At 51.2% G+C, this 21,329-nt stretch overlaps 1 long non-coding RNA gene across 1 annotated transcript; it reads right to left on the minus strand.

Annotated features, from left to right (window-relative positions):
• Window positions 1-1,686: 1,686 nt before the first annotated feature.
• On the minus strand, window positions 1,687-12,937 carry LOC141935876 (uncharacterized). The gene is made up of 4 exons (XR_012626653.1): window positions 12,889-12,937; window positions 7,386-7,508; window positions 4,152-4,304; window positions 1,687-2,225 (listed from the first exon to the last, which is right to left on the minus strand). It is a non-coding gene; the product is annotated as an uncharacterized LOC141935876 (long non-coding RNA).
• Between the last annotated feature and the right edge of the window lie 8,392 nt (window positions 12,938-21,329).

Raw genomic sequence — 21,329 nt, forward strand, 5'->3', positions numbered from 1 at the left:
CCGCCTCCCCCCGGCCGCCCCCGCCGCCCCCGCCCGGCCCCTCCGGAGCGGCTGCGTGGGGCGGCCCCGCTCGGCCCCCGCCGCCCCGCGCCCCCGCCGCTATTTATAGCGCAGCGGCCGCGGGCCGGGCGGGCACACGCGTGTCCCTGCCTGCCTCCGTGTGCCCGCTCCGCCACGGCAACGCTGCCAGGCACCGAGGGGCTTCTGGTTTGTTTTTTTTTTTTTTTTTTTTTCCCCGCTGCACTGCGTCTCATCACTTTTTTTTTTTTTTTAGTGTGTGGGGGGGTGGTGTGTGTGCTTGGAAACAGCCCACGGGGTGCGTGGGGAGGCGGCGGGGGGGTGCGTGTGCTGGAGCCGGGGTGTTGGAGCGGGCTCCCAGCCCTTGGCTCCCGGTAGCACAGTCAGTTCCTCCAGTGTGTGCTATTGACCTGCATTGACGTCATTGCGTCATTAGGTCTCCCTTAGAAACACTGACTTTCAAAAATAGTATCAAATTAATTCAACTGGCAGAGAGAAGCCACTAGCTGGAATGAGCCATAAAACTCCAGAATCTTCAGCCCGGCTTTGCTGCGCCGGCCCCCCCCCCCCCCCCCCCCAAGCCAAGCGGGCAGAAATCAGATTGTATGGAAAATACCACCGATGGAATAAAAAAAGAGAAAAAGAAAGAAGGGGGGGGGGAAGAGAGAGACCAAATTAGATTGCAAACCCTAGACCAGCCTCTCTCCCTCTCTTTCCTTTCTCCCTCTCTCTCCCCTCCTTTCCCTTTTCTGATCTAAAAATATCCCCCTTGCTTGAGCTGACTGCGGTATCTTTTGTGTTGCATCTTTCTGTTTTTAGCCTTTGCATGAGGCATTGAAGGGTGGCCCGCAAGAGATCAGAAGCACAAGATATTGATCTATCGATACCCTCCGGGGCCAAGAATTAATTTTAAATGAAAGAGTTGCACCTTGATTTTGGCAGAGGGTGGGTGGGTGGGCAGATGACAGGGGTTATTTTAGGATACCATTCACATTCTATGAAGCCGCAGCTTCCACTTTCTCCCTCTAGATTCATTTTAAAAATATCCTTCCTTCCTCACCCCACCTCTCTCACGTGGACCTGTGGGCAAGCACATGTCACCCCCATTCATACAAACACAATGCAACGGAGCAGCGGTAATTTGCAGAGATGGTACATTCACAAACAGCAGCCCAGTCCCTTTAATGCAGGTTGATTTCACAGAAAGGACACCGCAGCCCAGAGGAATTTGATTAGGCTGGTGATTTAAATTTGCAAGCTGCTTATTGGGTTCCTTATTGTCTTCACCCTAACTTAGCAAAACTGATTTAATCTCGCTTGCTTTCTTTAAAAAGAAATAAGAGAAAAATTCCATTTACACTGTAGATGGAAGACCTAAATCTTAGAACCAGTGGTAAAGGACAGTAAAAAACATCGACGGCGATCGGCTTCCGAGTGCTTTGCATCAGAGCCTCCAGCAGGCACACACCCATGGCAAGATACAGCTCTATCTACCCGTGACCTGCGCTATGCAGAGCTGTGCATACGTACCACACGGCACATCTAACCCTGCAACGATCACAATTCAAGGGAGTGTTGGAGGCTTTTTTTTTTTTTTTTTTTGCATCGGTGAAACTATTCAGGAACAGAGGCACTGTGCTAGACAGTAATAATTTGCAAGATCAGGCCATAAATAGGGCTCTCGCCCTGCAAACATTTATTCACGTGCCAAGTGTTAAGACTGTGACTAATCTAATTTGAAATCAAGAGGATTACTCATAGTAGTAACATTAAACTCATGCATGTTTGCAGGATCGGGGCCTAAATGATTAATCACCACTGCAGCTAGGCACTGTTGGGTACACCATTTACAACACTTCAGCACCGTATACGTTCAGATCTGTCCCGGAGAGGGTGCGTTGCTCGGCTGTGGTAAGAATGAGCATCATATTCTGCTTAACGAGGAAGTGTGCGACGCCCCTCGCTATCTCTAGGCTCCATCTGAGTTTTGCGATGCTGATGAGCCTCCCAGAGGCCCTGGCTAACACCACTGGGGGCAAATTCGGAGTCATTTGAGCACGAAGTTGTGGATGCGCAGCCTGCCTCAGATGGGCACCTCACGTGTCACTTCTTTCCATGTCACGGCTACACACGTACTATGGCTGCAACTGTATCTGCAGACTGCTGATTACTCCAAGTTCAGCATCGGCGTGCGCAGAGGCTCCACCCTTAGGTCCGAGGGGAAAATCAGAGGGAAGAATGAAAGCACGGCCATTATAAGAATCATTCATTCATGCTTTCATTCATCTTTGTGTTACTGATGATATTATTATTATTATTATTTTGCAAAAGATGGTTTGGTCCTGTTCAGACCGGTCCATTCTTTGGTTTTCGTTTCTGCTGGTGCTCAGCACCCAGTGATGACACCCTACTGCAAAACCGACTGACCTTTGAGCTTGAGCCCCCACATCAGCTTACAGCAAACTATTGAGTCAAAGGAAGTGAAGTGCACATGGGCACTAAGGCACGCGCTGAGGCAAGAAGGTTTCCAGACAGCTTGCTGGTAAAATAACTAGGTGACACCAGGTGACAGGGGGTGTTGGCTGAACCTGAGCTACACCCGTGCACCGCATGGGTGACTTCACAGAATCACAGAATCGTCTAGGTTGGAAAAGACCTTGAAGATCATCCAGTCCAACCATCAACCAACAGTAACAGTTCCCAACTTTACCAGATCCCTCAGCACTATGTTGACCCGACTCTTCAACCCCTCCAGGGACGGGGACTCCACCACCTCCCTGGGCAGCCCATTCCAACGCCCAACAGCCCCTTCTGGAAAGAAATCCTTCCTAAGAGCCAGTCTGACCCTGCCCTGGTGCAGCTTGAGGCCATTCCCTCTTGTCCTACTGCTTGTTAATTGGTTCAAGAGACTCATCCCCCCTCTCTGCACCCTCTTTTCAGGTAGTTGTAGAGGGCGATGAGGTCTCCCCTCAGCCTCCTCTTCTTCAGACTAAACAACCCTTCTCTTGACAGCTTTTGGGAGCGGAGTGATGTACACGCTTCTCGCATTTTACAAGGGCGCCTTTTGTCCAAACCCCACCCTCTCTCATTTCAATACAACATTTCTGAGTTCTCTAAAAATAAACAGTTCAATCTTGTTCTAGAAACATAAGTAGTCAGGAAAAATCAGTAATGACTAACTGAGGGAAGGTAGAAAACAGTTAAAAAACCAGCAACTTGGTCATCTGCCCCAATAAGTCACTGCTACAAAATCCCTTTAGCCCAAACTGTTCTGGACTAAGTTTTTTACATCTTGGGGGTGGGGGTGGTGGTGAACAGAGAGAAGGCTCTGGAGCATGTGCACTGACTGAACAGGGGCTGGGTGGGTGCAGAGAGGAGAAGGGTCTGGGGGAGAGGTCAGGGCTCCAGAGAGGTGAAAGGGATTAGAGTGAGGGGGTTAAAAGGTGGCAAGAAACAAAGGCAAGGGAGTAGAGCGGGGGCCCTGCCCCAGAAATGTGTTGGGAGCCTTGGTGGAGCGTGAAGAACAGGTAGGCAGTGAAGAGAGCGAGTTAGAAACTCCCTTCCTGCTGTGTAAGCAGAATATGTTAGTCAGGGGGGAATCTGTGTCCATCTCACTGCCCTTCTGCTGGGCATCGAGCCCGGCTCTAAGCCGGAGCCACTCGGAGCTGTGCAGACAGTGTTTTCCTTCATGTGACATTTTCGTTCAACCAAGAATGAAGCTCTGAATTTGCCAACCCCCTTCCCAACGCACCAGGAGCCGCCTGGGGCTGGACCTTGGCTCTCATTCTCTGTCCTACCACCCTGCGCCTGGTACAATCACGCTCACAGCGCTGCCACGCTCCTACTTGGTCTCTCAAATTACCTCCGAGAGTGGGGTGGGAAGGAGAAGGGTAAAGCTGTGGAGATGGACGGTGGGAGGAGAGCTGCAAACAGCGCACGCATGGAGAGGAAGAGGAGCATGTCAGAAGACATGGAGATACCAAGTCTGGGCGTAATGGAGGGGATTTCAGAGGAACTGGGACACTGTAGGGGAGTAAAAAGAGCCAGAAGGAATATGGTGGATGAAAGCAGTGAAGAGGAGTGGGAGAAGCTGAGCAGTTTGGCTTCACAAACTTCACAACCAACACGCATACCTCATGGGGCTTGGAAGTGCTTGGTTTCAGGTCTCCTGCTCATTGTACGTGCTCCCTTCACATTTGTCCTCTCCACCTTTCAGAGGGTGCTCAGTGGCTCCAGGCTACTTCCCAGTCCTTGCCCAGCTCCTCTCTGGCACTCCAAGCTGGTACCTGCAAACACAGGAGGATAAAGGAGAGGGAAGCAGCGCGCAACGCAGTGAACCAAACGCAGTGTGGGCAGCTGGGCTCTGGGCAGGGAAAAGGTCCTTTTATGGGGGGGAGGGTGTGAAGTGAAGAAGATTGGATGTTCCAAAACTTTGCTTAGAGGGAATTAAATTTCCTTAATTTCCTTTCAGGAAGTAGAGGAGCAGAGAGTGGCTGAAAGCAAGCATGGAAACCCCGGAGATGTAGAATTGTGTCGCACACATGCTGTTCGCAATGCAACTTCAGCGGTGCCCTCTGGGCGCTGGGCCACAACAGGGCCCTCACCCGCCCACTGGCACCCTCCCTCACCCACCACTGCAGGCGCACTGGAAGCGAGCATGGAGGACTCCTGGACAAAGTCTAACGTCTCCCTTGCTGCAGCAAAATGCAGGGGAAGGTCACGCACAGCAAACAGGCGCGAGCTAGGCTTGGCCTACATTCAAGTGCTGAGCCTACACACGTCAGACTAAAAGTCATCTTGGCTTTTCCCTTTCTATACAGATTCACTCTGCAAGATGGCCTTGCTCACCTCTCCTAACGACCAGGAGATCACACCGATGTACACCACCAGGCTGTGGACGATTCCTGCAGCAAGAGATTACTACGGCCAAACCTCTGCCGGCAAACCAAATAACCTGAACTCCAGCTCTCAACATAGACCTTGCACTGTATCATGATATCAGCTTTTCCAAGCCGCTCCAACGGATAATCAATACAGCTACAGTCAACACAGTTAATACACTCAGAATAGATGCAGATAAATGCTGGATTTCCAATTTGTTGTCTGTGATTCTAATAATAGCACACCCAAAGAGAGTGGCTCAAGGTCTATTTATTAGGCTCCTCGCTTTTTGTCGTGCCATTCCCAGGAGCTAATGCCAGCAGGGCACAGTTAAGATTGTGCTGGGGAGGGATATTTCTTTTAGCATTTTCTTGCTGACTTCTCAGACATTGCAGTCCTGTGAATATCGGAGTTTTCTAGAAGAGCAGGGAGACCCCACCCTACCTGTGCAGCAACAAATGTTCCGAGCACTAAATAATGGTGAAAAAAAGCAGTTCAGTGCACACAGTGCTTCACGGTCAAGTATAGGAGAGCATCCTGTACACGAGGAGATTGCAGTCTAAATGAGGAACCATACAAAGAAGAACAATTAGAAACAGCGAGGGAGGATGGACAAGGCAGTTACCAAATTTAACTGTATGTGGGTCAAACACATCTTGCTTTTTAATCAAATTGGCATCTTGTGTGTAAAGACTACTAGTACTTACTGCAGAAGGTTCAGTCCTGGAAGAAGCAGGAGATTTTCAGTCTGATTAGGCTGCATGGCACATGGGTTTAGGGGTATTAGAGGCCATAGGCTACACAGGCATCAGAGCACAGGAGCAAGTGGCTAGCCCCAGGTCAAAGGAAGATGTCTTTTTTCCCATGCGAGGGAGGGCTACCCTCACAACTTGAAGTCCTAAGGGAAATTTCTAGTCCTTGCACAGAGTGCAAGGAGTCCAAGGGATGGGGGATTTATCTGGAATTTAACAAAACCAGAATCACGATCAGCTCAGGCACTACCAAAGCCCTGATAGCACAGTGAAAGGCATCCATCCTGCATCCTGCCTAACCAAACGTGTCCCAGGGGTGAACTGGACTTCCCAAAGCTTTGCCTGTGCCACACGTAAAATGTTGGATGGTGTGGTGTTGCTGTCAGCATCATGAAAGAGTCACACAGGAGACCCCTATGCAGAAGCCTTGGATAGGATGTTCCAGGCTTTAGCATACTTCAGGCTGGGTTTGTTTCTGCTGATCTTCCCAACAATTTTATCATACGTGCACATCACTGTTGCGTCAGAGCGTTGTTTGGGATAGAAAGCCCTTTGCAGGTTTATTTCTACCTTCACTGCGTTGTAGCTCGAAGTCTCAGAGAAGCCATTTTGGGCAAACTCATTCAAGAGATAAATCTCTTTCACACCACAGGTAGATCCAGCCTGCTTCCCCTCTTCCCTTTTGTATAAAACCTTGCAGCACCTACGTCCTGCTCGTACCTGTGCAGGGGGAGAGAGGGAGAGAGGGCCAGGTTACCTTCTGACCCGCATGACTGGGGCTTTCTGCCTTTTACAAGGGAGATGAAGGGGCTCGAAGGCTGAATCACTGTATAACGGTGGCTGTAGGCCCTGTCCTCCCCTGCGTTGGTTACGGGAGGAGGTGCTCCCTGTGACAAACCAGCTCGCCACTATGGAGCAATCCAGCATCTCCCTGGCGTGTGCTGTGGGGACAGCGCTGGTGCTTTTTCTTTCTGCCTGGCTTTTTCCCTTGCCCTCGCCATCGAAGAGAGGAAAGGGAGGCAGGATATAATGCAGGGAGCGGGGTCAGACTCGCCCTCCACAACCCTGTCCGTAACGGCTGGTGGCAGAGCCCTCGAGGGCGAACGCCGGCTGGTGCCAGCCCACGGTGGGTGAAGGTCCGACTGCGTTGCCCTGACAGTTGGAGGGGACGAGTTGTGGCATATGGGCACGAACTTGCAGGGTGCTCACCCATAGCTGATAGCACTTAGGACCACCCTGGCCTCCCCTCTTTGCCAAATCGGGCCTTGGCTGAGCTCCACTGCCATCGCTGGAATTACAGGCGGTGAGCTGCACATTTTGATTCCTATCCTGTGAAGTTATAAGCTGACTCCCAGCACATCTGGCTGCATTTTGGGTCGAGAAGATAGGACTTTAAAAAAGCCAATAAAACAACTATTTACTGTGAGATGCCCAGCTGGAAAATCTTCTACTCATCTCGTATTTTCCTTTATGCAACACATTGGGAAATCTGTTTGAAAGCAAGACTTTGCAGTGGTCGTTAGCAGCTCCTAGCCCTTTAATTGAGCAGAGCACTCGCAGGCACCTGATGACACCATAGCAGAGCTGGGCTAAGCCATCCCCAGGGGTCCAGGTTCCCTGCCCAGTGCTCAGCCCCACTCTCTTCCCTCTGCTCTGGTTGCCCTTTGGCGCAACCCCCCAAACCCCGGCACAGTGCTGGAGGGCAGGAAGAACAGCAGAAGCTGGGGAACTTACCGCCGTGCGGCTGGGTTCAGTCACACCGGGCTGGGAGGTGGAGGTGGACGTTGAGTTTGCTTAGAAATAAATATTCTGTGTGTAAATATTCTTCTTAGCCATTAGTCTCCTCTCCCGTCTTGCCTAGCGGAAGAATTAAAAACGTTTGGCAGCTGAGTGCATTTGCTACAAAACCTTAAAAAAACCCAACAAAGCACCCCCAGAGCCAGCTAAGGCTCGAGCCTGGCTATCACTACATCCTCCTGGCTTTGGCGTTGCCACTGGCATTACTTTCCATGGAGTTTGGGAGCAGAATTAGGCTCTCTGACTGCCCCCCCCTCCCCAGCTTTAGCAGGAGAGAGCCGCAAAGAGGCCACAGGGGCATTTTAGGCCCCCACCGCTCCTTCACATCTCCCCGTTTCCCTGGGGACCAGCCCCACCGCCGAGCTCCCCCGTCACTACCCGTGTATTCTCCAGCAGCATTAACTTATGCACACACCATTCACCAATTGTTCAGCATTTTTGTCAATGAAGGCACATTTTATGAATTAGAAGAGCACATGCCCCCTTGTGGCTTCCCTTCGCTCCCTGCTCCACGCTGCCAGCCCCCCCCCCTGCACCCCGGTGGGGGCACCCCGGCAAGGAGAGGCTTCTGCTGAAACCTGCACATGGGTTAAAAATAGCCCACGGCACCCCCGAAGAGGTGGCCGGAGTATTTGAATGATGAGCTGAAAGGACAGCGTGCAAGAAAAAAAAAAAGGGGGAAAAAAAAAAAAAAGCAGTTGCTTGAGGAGTGAAGGGATATTTATTTCTACAGGGTTTTAAGAAGAGTTTAGCTAATTGAATCGAACTGAAAAGCAAGGCAGCCGAGACATACGCAGAACGCAGTCCCCTGTTCATCCGTGGAGCAGGTACCGCACAGCAAATGGCTTCTGCCTGACCTATATGGCTCAGACACCAGCTAGAGAGCACGAGTGGAGCTGATTGTTCACAGCCTTTTCTCCCCTCACCCCTTCCAGCCCCTAACACTGGATTTTCTGGGGTCGGCTACGGTAGCAAGCACCATTTTTACTGAGAACCGAAATGAAGCCCATGACCTAACCCACAGAGGGAATCCGGAGAGGACCTGGGTACAACACTTTGATTTGGGAAATACAAGACAAAAGTGCACCCACCAGAGCAGAGGCAAGGCTGACAGTGCTGAACCTGCCCATGGACCTCGTTTACAATGAGGGTCACATCCTGCAGTTGTTATTTGCAGCAAAACCCAAGGAGACAGAAGCCAGAACCAACCTCCCAAAGCCAGCGACAGCCCCGGCGTCACAGGTTGTGGGATTGCTGTCTGGGACTGTGGCTGGGGTTAGGAACTGGGAATGCCGGGGCTCCCATCCCCACTCTCACATCTCTCCTAGGCAAGCCTCTGTAAAAGGAGTAGTTAGTTCTCCACCTCCTGGGGGCTATGTGGCTGAATTATTGATGGTAGAAGGTGAAAAGCAATAAACAAGAAATCAACCAAATTGCTAGCATGAGGGAAGAACAGGTATTAATATAATTACGAAAAATAAAAATCTTTGTTCCTGCAAATGTGGAAAGGAGTGCAGTCTCATGGTTACCGGAGACAGGGAGAGGCAGGACTCCCGAGCTGCCACGTTGGGGGGTGCGTGGCAGCTTGTTTGGCTCGGACTAAACGCTGGGATCGGTTTGGTCTTTACTTGCCGTTGCACGTTCTTTGATCAGGGATTTCCAGGTCACTTTTGGGGGAGTGCCTAGCAGTGTGGGGCCCACGGGCAATCCTGTGAGGAGACAGGATGCCAGACATAAAATACACACACACACACACACTTGTACATGTGTATGTTTGCGACCCCTTCCTGCCTGTCTACATCATTAAAAGCATTTTGGGATCGGCACCTTACCTTTATGTCTGTACACACAAGGACCTCGATCATGATCAGGGCCTCTGAGAATGGACATAATAAGTTTAAAAATACATACGGTAGTGGGTGTTATGAATGACCTTTGTTTCTTCTGCCTTAGACAGAAAGCCTTGTTTTTCAGTAAGCCTAACACAGTCTTATACAGCTTGTGGGATTTTTTACTTCATGTGGCTGTCAGTTTAAAATACTCGGGTGGAATATTTAACTTGAATGCTTTCCACCTTCTCCTCTCGCTCTTTGCACGAACCGACACAGGTTTCTTTTCCTGAGCGAGCAGAGAGTCTCTAATATAAACTATGGCAGCTAAATCTGTGTATTCTCCTTCACAGGTCTCAGTTCAAAATATTCAGTCTTGCAGAGAAAGCCCCTACACACACGGGGAGATCTAGAGCAGCCAGTAAACTAGATCATCTCTCTTTCCTCCTCAGGAACGCAGAAGAAGAAAGCAGCTTGCTAAGATGTCTTTCCTGGGGCCAGGGGCCAGCTCCCCTGGCTCCCGAAAAGAGAAGAGGAGTCAGCATTTGGAGAAAAAATTGTAACCGCCACCTGTTCAGAGGAGAAAATCACCAGGACTGCAACTCAAATTTCTCCTCTGTGCTTTTCAAAGGTACAACACACGAGATGCTCTCCAGGAGAAGGCAAAGATGCTTTTGCCCTGCTGGATTTGGAGCTCCTGTTGGAGACGTCGGGAGGGTTACTCCGGTTAGCAAAAGCATGCTAAGGATCCGATACAGCCCAAAATGTCTTTGGTGCTCCGTGCTACAGAGAGAGATCAACTCCGCTAAGTCCCTTGTCTCATGCCCACTAAATTAATGAGTAAATGAATACAAGGATGCCTCTGCTGAGATACAATTCTTCCCTGATGTTGCTGGTACCTCTCCTTGCCTTGTCTGCCAGCGAAAATAGGGGTGTAGGAGAGAGGTCTAGGGATTTTCCCCTCTGCTGCCCAGAGCGCAACAACCCGCCCCTTTGAAGGAAAGAGCATCTTTTCACCTGCATTTCCTACTGTTCAGGCCTGAGCCCCCACCAGACTGACCTGCTGCAACAGGAGCTGGGGGGGTCAAGACTAACCCCGAAGGGTGCTGGAAGCGCCCATCAGTGCTGCTTGGTTGCTGGGGAGAGGTCTGGCCCTGCTGCTGCTGGCCGCCGCCACTCCCAAGCTCGTTCTTGCTCACCACATTTGCTCTGGTGCGGACCAGGGACCTGGTTCACCTGGGATGGCCGAGACGAGAGTCCCTGCCCACCCATACTGGGGGAAAGTCGCTCTGAAGAGGAAATTTGCTCTCCCCTGCCCATGTCCCCCGCACACCTGGTAGCACCTGAGGGGGTGAAGCTCTCCAGGTCTCTGCATGGATGCAGCCTTAAACAGGGGGTGGGAGGAAGCTGGCTGGCGATGGGCTGCAGAGCTCTTTGTAGTGACATTATTTCTGCACGAGAGAAACGTTGAATCCAGGTGATTGATTCATTTTGGACGCAGCGTTAGAAGAGCGGATGGTGAGAAAGCGCCGTATAAACTGGGCAAAGGTACAAGTGCGGAGGATAAACTGTGCTCTCCCTTACCTGGGTGTAACGCCCCGTGGGTTTGGAGCGGTCATGTTGCCACAGCTACACCAGCCCACCGACAGCTGGAGCTGTATTTTGGATTTTTCCTGCCCTCCTTTTCAGCCCCTTGCCACAGTGGGGATGTGACGGCTGGAGCCAGGCAGGGCAGTGGCCTCTCGTGCCTTGGGAACGAAGGCAGCGGGGGCACCAAGCAGCAGGGCCAGCGGTGGGGAAGTGGGGTGCAGCAAGGCGGGGCTGCGGCGAGCAGCATTTCCTACCCCACTGCCGGGTGACTACATTTACCTTGGGGATCTGTGGGGTGTGTAACGGGCTTCTTTGGAGCTTATTCGCCCCCCAGCACGTAGGGCTTACGTGCTTGTGTTTAAATATAGACTCAAGCTCGCCGAAGTCCCCGGGTTTTCGGGGAGGAGGGCAGAGCGAGCCCGTGGGGTGCTGCGGGGACGTGGCGGGGGGACGTGGCGGGGAGCGTGCCGCCGCTGTCACCCCGTGTCCCTGGGAAGGGTGGGCTGTGCGCTGGCACCGGTTCTGTGCGCGGGGCTCACGTGGAGCCGCTGGCGCGAGGTGGTGGTGCGGGGGTGTGCGGGGGCGCCAGGAGGCGGGGGGGCTGCTGGCGAGGCCTCCCCTCGGCCTCCGGCTGCCCGGAGGGAGCGCGGGCGGGGGTACGGCCAAGCTGCGCCGAATCCCCTTTAAAAATCTGCAGTTTGGTGTCTTACTGGGTTTTATTTCTCTCTCCTGTTCCTCTCTCGCCCTGGAGTTCTGTAGTAGCCCTGAATTAGCATGTCACGTGTATGGCATGTGGAAATGAATCAGGGGCATGTGAGGAGGAGGAGGACGCCTGTGTCTGTGTTTGCATCCAAGGATCTCCTCTCACTCTGTGTTTGCGTAGGTGTCTAGCTCCCTTCTCCCCCCTCCCATCCCTGCCTGCCTCCCTCTCCCTGCCTCCCTCTCATCCCTCCATCTGGCCAGCCCAGCTCTCCCTGCCAGCTCCAGCAATACCTCAAGCAGAAACTGCAGCTTTTTCCCTGCACCTCGTTAGGAAAATAGGGTGGCCCTAGACTCCGGACACCTGCTCAGGGGAGAGCACGCACACACATTCCCAAACGTGGGCTCCCCTTCCCGCTCCCCCCGTCCCTGGATTTTTGCTCCTTAGTCAGCACCTCAAGCCCTGCAGACTGCACCAAGGGCAAGCTTATTAACGCCAACAACAACAAAACACAGGCGCCCGCTGAGCCCCAGCGCCTGCTGCTGCTAGTGGGTGGGTTGCCCTCACCCCCTTTTAGGGAACTGCCACCAGCACGTGTCTGCACAGAGAGCCAGGCATGAATCAAACCCACCCACGGGCTGGGAGGGGAAATGTCCCCAGTGGGGCTCGGGAGGCAGGCAGGACCCCCCCGGGAAGGGGGGCCAGGCACGGCGGCGGGGAGCGAAGGCTCAGCTCAGCGGGAGCTCAGGGAGCTGGGAAGGAATCGCTGAGACCCTCTTGGGGGGGATTGCCATGCATGTGGCACGGCTCTGCCCCTCTGCTCCAGCCAAGGTCACAGCCCAGCACCCCAAAACAGGGGTGATGCCAGGGAAGGGGTGTGGAGCACAGCCTGCACCCAGTCCCCTGCCGCAACAGGCCACACAAGCCCAGAGCCCCCCAGTCCCAGTAATGACTCTCACTGGACCAGTCGCCCCCTCCCCATGGGACAAACTCCAGTACTGCTCTTTGGTAAACTCTCCCTCTGTACTGGGTGAGATGGGATGTTTCTGCACCTCCCACATCCACTTCCCAAGCGGCAGGTCTCGCTCTGACCAGCTCCCAAGTGCTCCCACATCCCAGGGCGAGGGTTGCCCCAAGATGGTTTCACTCAAAGCCCCCATCCTAACCAGGGAATAGCTGCCTCCCATCTCCCTCCTCAAATGTCTCCCAGAACAATTTTTGATGCTTCCAGCTTCCGTCCCTTGCCAAGCCTCTGGGATGGCTCCCCTTGTCCTCGTGCCCTCTGCTCCTCTCCCCCTTGCCCACCATGCCCTTCACATACCTCCTCTGCTCCGCTCCCTGCCCTTCCTTGCCTTCCAGGCTTTCCCCTGCCCTCCTCTCATCGACTGGAGGGCCTGTGCCCTGCCTTGCCCCATGGCCTGCCCCGTCCCGACCCCCCCGGGGGCTGCTGCTGCTGCTGCTGGCAAGGTGCAGCCTAGTGTGGCGAGAGGCTATAAATAGCTCCGTGAGCTCCGCTCTCATTGACACCGTTTGGACAGAGGATGGAAAAATAAACAAAGGAAACTCCGTTTGAGCCGGGCTCCAAGTGGCAGCCACATTCCTCGTGCTAAATAATAACAGATTTTCCACCAAGGTGTGTGGGTAATATACAGTTTGGCATGGAGGTGGGGGGTGGGGGGGTGGGTGCTGGCAGAGAGAGAAAGAGAGAGAGCAGGAATCAAAACAAATTATACACACCCAGTGCGTGTCAATATTTTGGTCCCTCTCATTCTGCCCTGTAGTAGTTAAGCACACGCAGATTGCCTATATATAGAAAAGGGTATATTTTTAAATACTCCGAGATGGAGATTGTTTCCATTAATAATGGTGGAGCACATTGGAGGAGGCAGACCTGGCGAGGAGCTGTCGAATGTTGCTTTAGTGACATATAGAGGCCTGAGAGATAAAGGACAGGGCAGGAGCAGAACAAATATTTTGAAATCAAGCAGTGATTACCCTGAAGTTTGCTGTTGTGTTGCTATTTTTACACGGGGGGCTGTTTGCACTGGGAGATTATTCACAGTTCCCTGGTGCGGAGACACAGGCAGTGGGAGAAGAATTATATTATCAGGGGTTTATTTTATTTTGTGTTTTTTCCTTTTTTTTTTTTTTAATTAAGGACAGAACATACACTGCAGCAGAAAGCTTCATCTCAGAATGGCTGAAAGCAGGGATGGACACACAAAAAAGTAGCATTACCCAATTCTCGGCTGCTAACTCAGCCTGGCTTAGGAAGGGCAGTGTCTGCATTTTAACAAAATCCTTTTTTTTTCCCCCCTCCATCCTGTCCTTCCCAAAATAACCTCTCCCAATCTCAGTATTCCTACAGGGATTTTAATAGTGAATTTTCATTTACGTTATGGGAGGAGGTAAACAACCAAATAAGATCTGCACCATAACATGCTAGGAGCTATACATGATCGGTATTAAGAGACTGCCCAAGAAGCTTAATACGTGAAACGAAGAGAAAGAGAAGAAAAAGACAATAATAAAGGCAAAAGGAAAAAACCCTTTACACTTACTTTATAGCTGGGTAGATGAAAGTTGGGTGACCCACCCAAGGCTATAGAGGGAGTCTGTGGCATTGCTGGGATGCAAAGCCAGCCTTTCCTTCTTAGCACAACACCCTTCATGTGATCAAGAAGACGCTTCAATTTTTTTTTTTTCTCCTAGACGTTTCTGCTTAGCTATTTCACAGGCAGGCTGGTTTACAGAAGCAGAAATCCCAGTAATTTTCCTATTACTCTCTGGTGGAGGGACACGTACCGGTCAGAGCCACCCTCCCCAGCCAAGGCCCAGCATGGTTGGGGGAGACACCCAAGCAGCCTTCAAGGCCCCTCCAAGTCACGGTCCCCGCTGTGCTCAGTCTGGCCACGTGCCTCCACCCAGGGCTCCGGGCAGCAGAGTCACACTGGTCTAAAGGTCTCTCACCCCTGGGGGATGGTGGCTGAGGAGGGAGCTAGCCTTCACCAGCTATGGCAGTTATTAATTATCAGATCTGCACATGCAAATACACCCCTACCTCCTGGCAAAACCCATTCAGGCACCAAGTTTTCCCCTCACTCACGTGCAGAGAGAGCAGACGTGGCCTAACAGGTATGGAAAGCGCCGGGAGCAGATGCTCCTCAGGCTTTCTCTTGCTTCTGCCATGGTCTGACCTGGGTAAGTTGTGCTACCTTACCCAGCAGGACAGAGCAGGAGTAGCTGGGGAAGTCACGGGATGAGATAAATCAGTGACTTGTAAATGCTTCTGAACTCTCAGTAAATGAAATTTAGGTGACAGAAGATGCTGAAAAGTTTGCGAACGTGGGGGAGCTCCCAACTAGAGGCTTTCTTAGCCTGCCCTGCACACACACACACACACACCAGGCCTCCAGGAAAGGACAAAGACCTTCCCCTTCCTCAACTGGTCTTCACCAACATTGGGGTGAACCTCAGGCTGTCAGCTCACTTGTGAGGATCTCGGTGGTTTTTTGGTTTTGTTATTTTTTATCTTGGAGTGCTCAGCCCACATATTTGAGCTTTTCCCTCACAACTTTCTTACAAACAGATACAGTGAGAGGCAACAGAACCAAGCTGCCTCCTTTCCCCGGAGGGAGAGGGGTGGATAGAGGTGGGCATTTCAGGCTAAGCCTACTACACTTGCTGAAAAATCTTCCCTTTAAATATACGTGTGGAGTTCAAATCTATCTTCAGCTAAACCTTTGAATGAAAAATAAGTTGACAGCCTCATTCCGCCCGTCTGATGCACAGGCGGCACACCCCACACGCACGAGCTAGGGATTTGGGGGAGAAGCAGCGGAGGGATTCCCATTAAGGAAACCCCACTCACTGTTTGCTCGGGTAAGACGCGGGGGAGGGCTCCTCTCCTTCCCAGCACTACGAACATGAGATCAGTCGCCTCATGGTTGCATAATTCCCTCGCTCGTTTGGGAATTCATGCATTACTCCCATTTAGAGCCACTAAGAAGAGACCCCATCTTTCGGGGATTAGGGGCTGAGGAGTGCGTCCCGGGCGATGTAATCGGGCTTGCCATCTGGCACCTCGAGCAAACTCTTCCCTCTTCCAGGCTTTCCTCCAAGGGAAACGGCTTCTTCACCTGGGGCTGGAGGTGGGGGTGTGTTAGCATGAGTGCCGTGTCAGCCACAACACGGGAACTCAGTGGGTTTGACCACAAATTTGAGCACAACACGGCTGTGATGTCAGCGCACTGGTAAAGAACGGCGTAGAGTAGAAGACCACCTACTTCTGGAAAACTAATCTTGCCCTCGCAATCTCCCTCTAGTCGGCTCCTTGGCTACAGAGGGTGGGATGAGATGGACCCTGGTCTCAATTATGGCAGGGTACCAGCCTTTGCATTTGTGATATGTCTGTATCTACACAATCAGAGGTTTGGAAGCACACTAATTTACTACAAGCTCTCTTCCCAAACTGAAAAAAGCTCTTGCCTCCTCTTTATGTTTTGGTTGTGATGGCTCATGGTGGTGGAAAATGCTTCTAAGGGGGCTGTCACAGAGCAGCAGAGTTGGAGGCCACCTGTATTGCTTATCTAATCTACCCCCCCTAGCTGGAGCAGAGTCAACCGTAACCAACGTCATTCCTGACAGATGTCAGTTCAACCTTTCTAAAGGTTTTGCCAATATCCATTGCACCGCAGTCTCTGTTTTACAGAGGACCTCTCCACCCTGCAGAGAGCAAGTGCAATGGTTCAGCACTGGCCGTACTCATGGCCCCAAATGAAGAAGCTGTATAGGCCTGGCCAAGGTCTGTGGTCACACCACACAAAGGGAACTTCATGCCATGTTAATCCCGGCAGGTGGCAACCACCTTCCCTGTTAGCCCAGAAATGTTAAGGCAAGCGTAGGTTGAACCTGCACTGCAGAGCTGTTAGAGTTGTGGGCAATATAACTACAAGAGGAAGAAACACAGGTACCTACTATTACTGCTTTTGAAAACTCTTGGGATCATGAAAATCAAATGGGGGTGTAAAGGCAATGAAGAGAAATCCAGCTATGGAAGACATCTCCCAGGAAGACTTGCAATAGGAGGCTGAGGCGTAAGATGACTCTTACCAGAGCACCAGGACTAAGATTTCTACTGGCCTTGGTGACAATAAGCCTCTAGCTGACAACGCAGGCTGCTCCTGTGCTCTGATGTATCTACAGGGACGGTGGTGCCATGCCAGCTGGGTGTTTTATTCATACTCTGCTCCTCTTATAAAGATAGGCTCAAGTGACTCATATGTCACTGGCCACACACCATACATTTAAACTCATTGTCATGGTGGGTGTTAGGTTGCCTGTCTTCCTTCCTTCCCTCCTTCCCTCCTTCCTTCCTCCCTTCCTTCCTTCCTTCCTTCCTTCCTTCCTTCCTTCCTTCCTTCCTTCCTTCCTTCCTTCCTTCCTTCCTTCCTTCCTTCCTTCCTTCCTTCCTTCCTTCCTTCCTTCCTTCCTTCCTTCCTTCCTTCCTTCCTTCCTTCCTTCCTTCCTTCCTTCCTTCCTTCCTTCCTTCCTTCCTCCCTCCCTCCCTCCCTCCCTCCCTCCCTTCCTTCCTTCCTTCCTTCCTTCCTTCCTTCCTTCCTTCCTTCCTTCCTTCCTTCCTTCCTTCCTTCCTTCCTTCCTCCCTCCCTCCCTCCCTCCCTCCCTCCCTCCCTTCCTTCCTTCCTTCCTTCCTTCCTTCCTTCCTCCCTCCCTCCCTCCCTCCCTCCCTCCCTCCCTCCCTCCCTCCCTCCCTTCCTTCCTCCCTCCCTCCCTCCCTCCCTCCCTTCCTTCCTTCCTTCCTTCCTTCCTTCCTTCCTTCCTTCCTTCCTTCCTTCCTTCCTTCCTTCCTTCCTTCCTTCCTTCCTTCCTTCCTTCCTTCCTTCCTTCCTTCCTTCCTTCCTTCCTTCCTTCCTTCCTTCCTTCCTTCCTTCTTTTTCTTTTCGATATTAATTAATTTCCCTCTTCTCTCCTCAATTTAATTACGGCTGTGTAATCTGGAGATCTGTAAGGCTCTAGCACGAGGTCTCCAGCTATCAGGCTCCCATGTTCACAATTAGCAAATGGAGACAAGAAGAGCAGCACTGGAAGAAAGGGGTTTTAACTTGAGATCCTTAAGAGGATCTGTGATGCTGTGGTCCCATCACTAACAGGAGGGCCATGGATGGGGAAGGTTTTAGGTTTCAAGCCCAAGTTTCAGGACACTTAAACCAATACGAAAACCAGTCTTTGCTGGACTTTCTATAGATAAATGTTAAGTGATTAGGATCACTAAAGGGGTTTTAAGACTTGTGCAGTGTTCAAGAAACATTGAACCACACTGACGTCTGCTTGATCTTAGCTGAACAGTGGCTTTTGAGCAACACAAGCCTGAAATTAGTGGGTTTTTTCACATTCTGATTGTTACTTGCTGTTTTATCCCTCTTCTCTCCCCCATCTCATACCACAATACCCTCAGAGACTTCTCTCTCAAACTTTGCACTCGCTCCTAGACAGATCCTCGTGGAGGGCAAGGGCCTTAGGCACAGTCAAGAGGAAGACAAGGGGTTGGAAAAGTCCAGGATGACACCTACGGCACTTCCCCCAACACTTCTACACTGCACTGATGTGTGAGGAGCACAAACTTGTTAAACACGAGGCAAACTGATGAGCAAGGTCAGCTGGAAACTTGCTGGCGTGCTTTTGGATTCACAGAATCACAGAATCATTCAGGTTGGAAAAGACCCTTGGGATCATCGAGTCCAACCATCAGCCCTACTCTACAAAGTTCTCCCCTGCACCACATCCCCCAACAGCTCATCCAAATGACCTTAAACACACCCAGGGATGGTGACTCCACCCCCTCCCTGGGCAGCCTATTCCACTGTCTGGCCACTCTTTCTGGGAAAATTTTTTTCCTCATGTCCAGTCCGAACCTCCCCTGTTGTAATTTAAAGCCATTCCCTCTTCAATATTGGTCCACCATACATTTCATACCATGTAACACCTGAATGTCTCGTACCTCACTCCTGCAAAGCTAACTAGGCATCTTTAACCTAGTGTTATCTCATTTTAGGATGAACTCAAAGTATAGATTCAGATTGGTTCCATCCCGGAATTAAGAAAAGTAGAGGTGGTGTTTTGGGAAAAGATTTCAACTAAGTGATTGGATACAGCTCATGAACATTTTGCATTTCCCAAACAGATGCGCAGACATGAGGAATTCCCGACCATAAATCCCTTCTTCCCAAGAAGCCATTTTCCACCTTTCTTTTGAGGAAGAAATTTATTTTTTGTAATTTTCTTTAAGTGCAGTAGAGTGAAAAGTAGTAACTATTCCACACTTGGCTTTCTCAAGGAGAGCATCAGACCTGTTATGACCTACCTGTCCCCAAGGGTCTCCCCTCTGTCATGGGAGTTTCACTGCTGTCTCAGATGCCAGTGAGCCTTTTGCTCAGGTCCTGGGCTGTACCACGGTAGCTGGTTATCATGGAAAGAGAGCGCCGATGTGTACACATCTCCGTGCAGATACCAGCCAGGCACCAAGACACTAGTCGTGTCCAGTCAGACCTGAAAGTAAAAAAAAAAAAGAGAACCCTAAATTTGCTGATTATGGTGAGGACAAGCTCATTTAGGCAATGCTGTGCCTTAATTGTCATGGCAATGGAAAAATTCTTTCTACACTGTTCCCAATTTTTCTTGCTGCAGTCACAGCTGAGACCTGCTACGGGTTGTATCCCTGTGCAGGTGGTCCTGTAGTGAGACTTCAAATTGCCCCCAGATACAGGGAAAAAAAATGGAATGGGAATATGTGGCACATTGGGAAAAACATCAGACCTTCTCACTGTGCTTAAACATGGGACAGATGCAGTGACACAGTACCTGAAGCAAGTAATTTCTGTGTAATTCCCTCCTCAGCGATGATGCTCCATTATAGAAATGAAAGATACTGCAGATAGCCAAAAGCGTGAATCTCCTAGTCCAGGTTTCTAAACGGCAGTCTCCTAAACAGGCAGGTGAGGGTCTGGAGGCTTGCGGGCTCCACGTCCCTCCACCCTGACATGGTACCAAAGATGGCAAGAAGATGGAGGATGCTGTTGCACGTTTGATACTGCAGTGGTCTGGCACTGCAGGTTTGGGGAAAGGAGGAAATTGAAGGTTAAGGTCTCAAAACTGAGAATCCCACCTCCGAATTTGTGCTCCAGGCACTGCCTGTACAGTGGCTTTACACAAGTCCCCCCTGTGGCTCACTGCCCCTCTTGGAATAAGGGGGTTAACAACACCAGCTATTGCCTAGAAGGGGGTACCTGAGACTGAGGGAAGCAGTGGCTGCAAAGGGCTTTAGGAACCTCAGTTAAGGGGTGAGGGTAGTAAATATTAACTGGTTGGTAGTAGACATGCAATAGCCTCCTTTCTTCCTATTTACTATGGGAAAGCAAAGGGGAAAATGACTCCAAGAGCTTCTCCTTTTCGTTTTGCTTTAGACTTCTGCTGCCTGTTTCTTGTGCCTGCTTCACCAGGGAAATTTCTTTGGATCTGTCATAGAGGCAGAAAAATCCTGGACCAGGGTTGTGGGGTTTATTTTGGGTGGAGGCAACTGCAGATAGGTACTAAGCCTGTACCTTTTAATCTCCCTATCTGGCTAGATTAAATACATTTATAGCACACGGAATGTGCTGCAAAGTAGAAACTAGAAGGCTGGCTTTGTTGGGCAGGAGAGAGTTAATCCCTATGGGGTGCTCATGTACGTCAGAGCAGGTTCCTGTCTGTGCAGTGCTCAGCTAGGATTGAGAGCTTTTGTTCCTTGTTGTTTTTCATGATTTCTTTGCATTTAATAGTGTTTGGATTTTTTTTTTTTTAAATACATTTTAAAGAGCATTTCAAGCTGGCAAATGGGGGGCAGACTGAGAACCCTGTAGCCTGCGGTCCCCCACGTATCCTAAGATATTAAAGAACATCATAGACACGGGCAGGACAAGTCCCCACCATGGCCATGGCTTGTGTTACTTCAGCTTTTAGTGCCTGTGCTACACCCTGCAGGGGCAAAATCCCAGTTCATCTCCCATCACCTTCCAGGGCTCTGAGCAGGGACTAACAAATGGTGGTGGGACTTGAGGTGAGGATGTTTGTTGATTTATTAATGAATCCCATCTGTCCCAAACCACCACCTCTCCAGCTCTGCCCCTCTGGGTCTCCAAACAGGCGGTTGTTACCTGTCTCGGCGGGACTGGTGACCAACAGATGAGAAGCTACCGCATGTTTCACTCCCAGGTCCTGAGCCCAGCCCAGCCCTGAGCGTGACTTTTCCGTTTGGTTTTTTGACTGAATTGGAATCACTTCGGAAGAAAGTGGCGTCATTGTTCTCCGAGGACGAATCCAGCCCGAAAGGTCTGAAGCTGCCAGAGCCTGAGGTGGCTTCTGGTCTGAATTACAGACGTTTCAGGACAGATGCGGTGCTGGATGATGCCTCTGCCTCCTCCAGAGGCAGGAGAGGCGGGCAGGGAGCTCCCCGCCGACGGGCTGGCCCCGGAGCTGGGGGGGGGCAGGCGGGTGGGAGAAGCCGGAGGGCTCGCAGAGGTGAGGGACTGATCTGGGAAAGGAGCTGAGGAGGGTCAACTACAAAGAAAAGATCGTGAAATATATACAGCCCAAGCCGTGACTAAGGTTTGGGCCAAAACAACAACCCACAGTGAAAGGCGAGGGAATTGCACGACGCAGCCCGGAGGGCGGATCGGCGTGAGGCTGCACGAAGGAAGGTTTCGGTGG

The sequence above is a fragment of the Strix uralensis genome, chromosome 29 (assembly GCF_047716275.1).
Source record: "Strix uralensis isolate ZFMK-TIS-50842 chromosome 29, bStrUra1, whole genome shotgun sequence".
In the NCBI taxonomy this organism is placed as follows: domain Eukaryota; kingdom Metazoa; phylum Chordata; class Aves; order Strigiformes; family Strigidae; genus Strix; species Strix uralensis.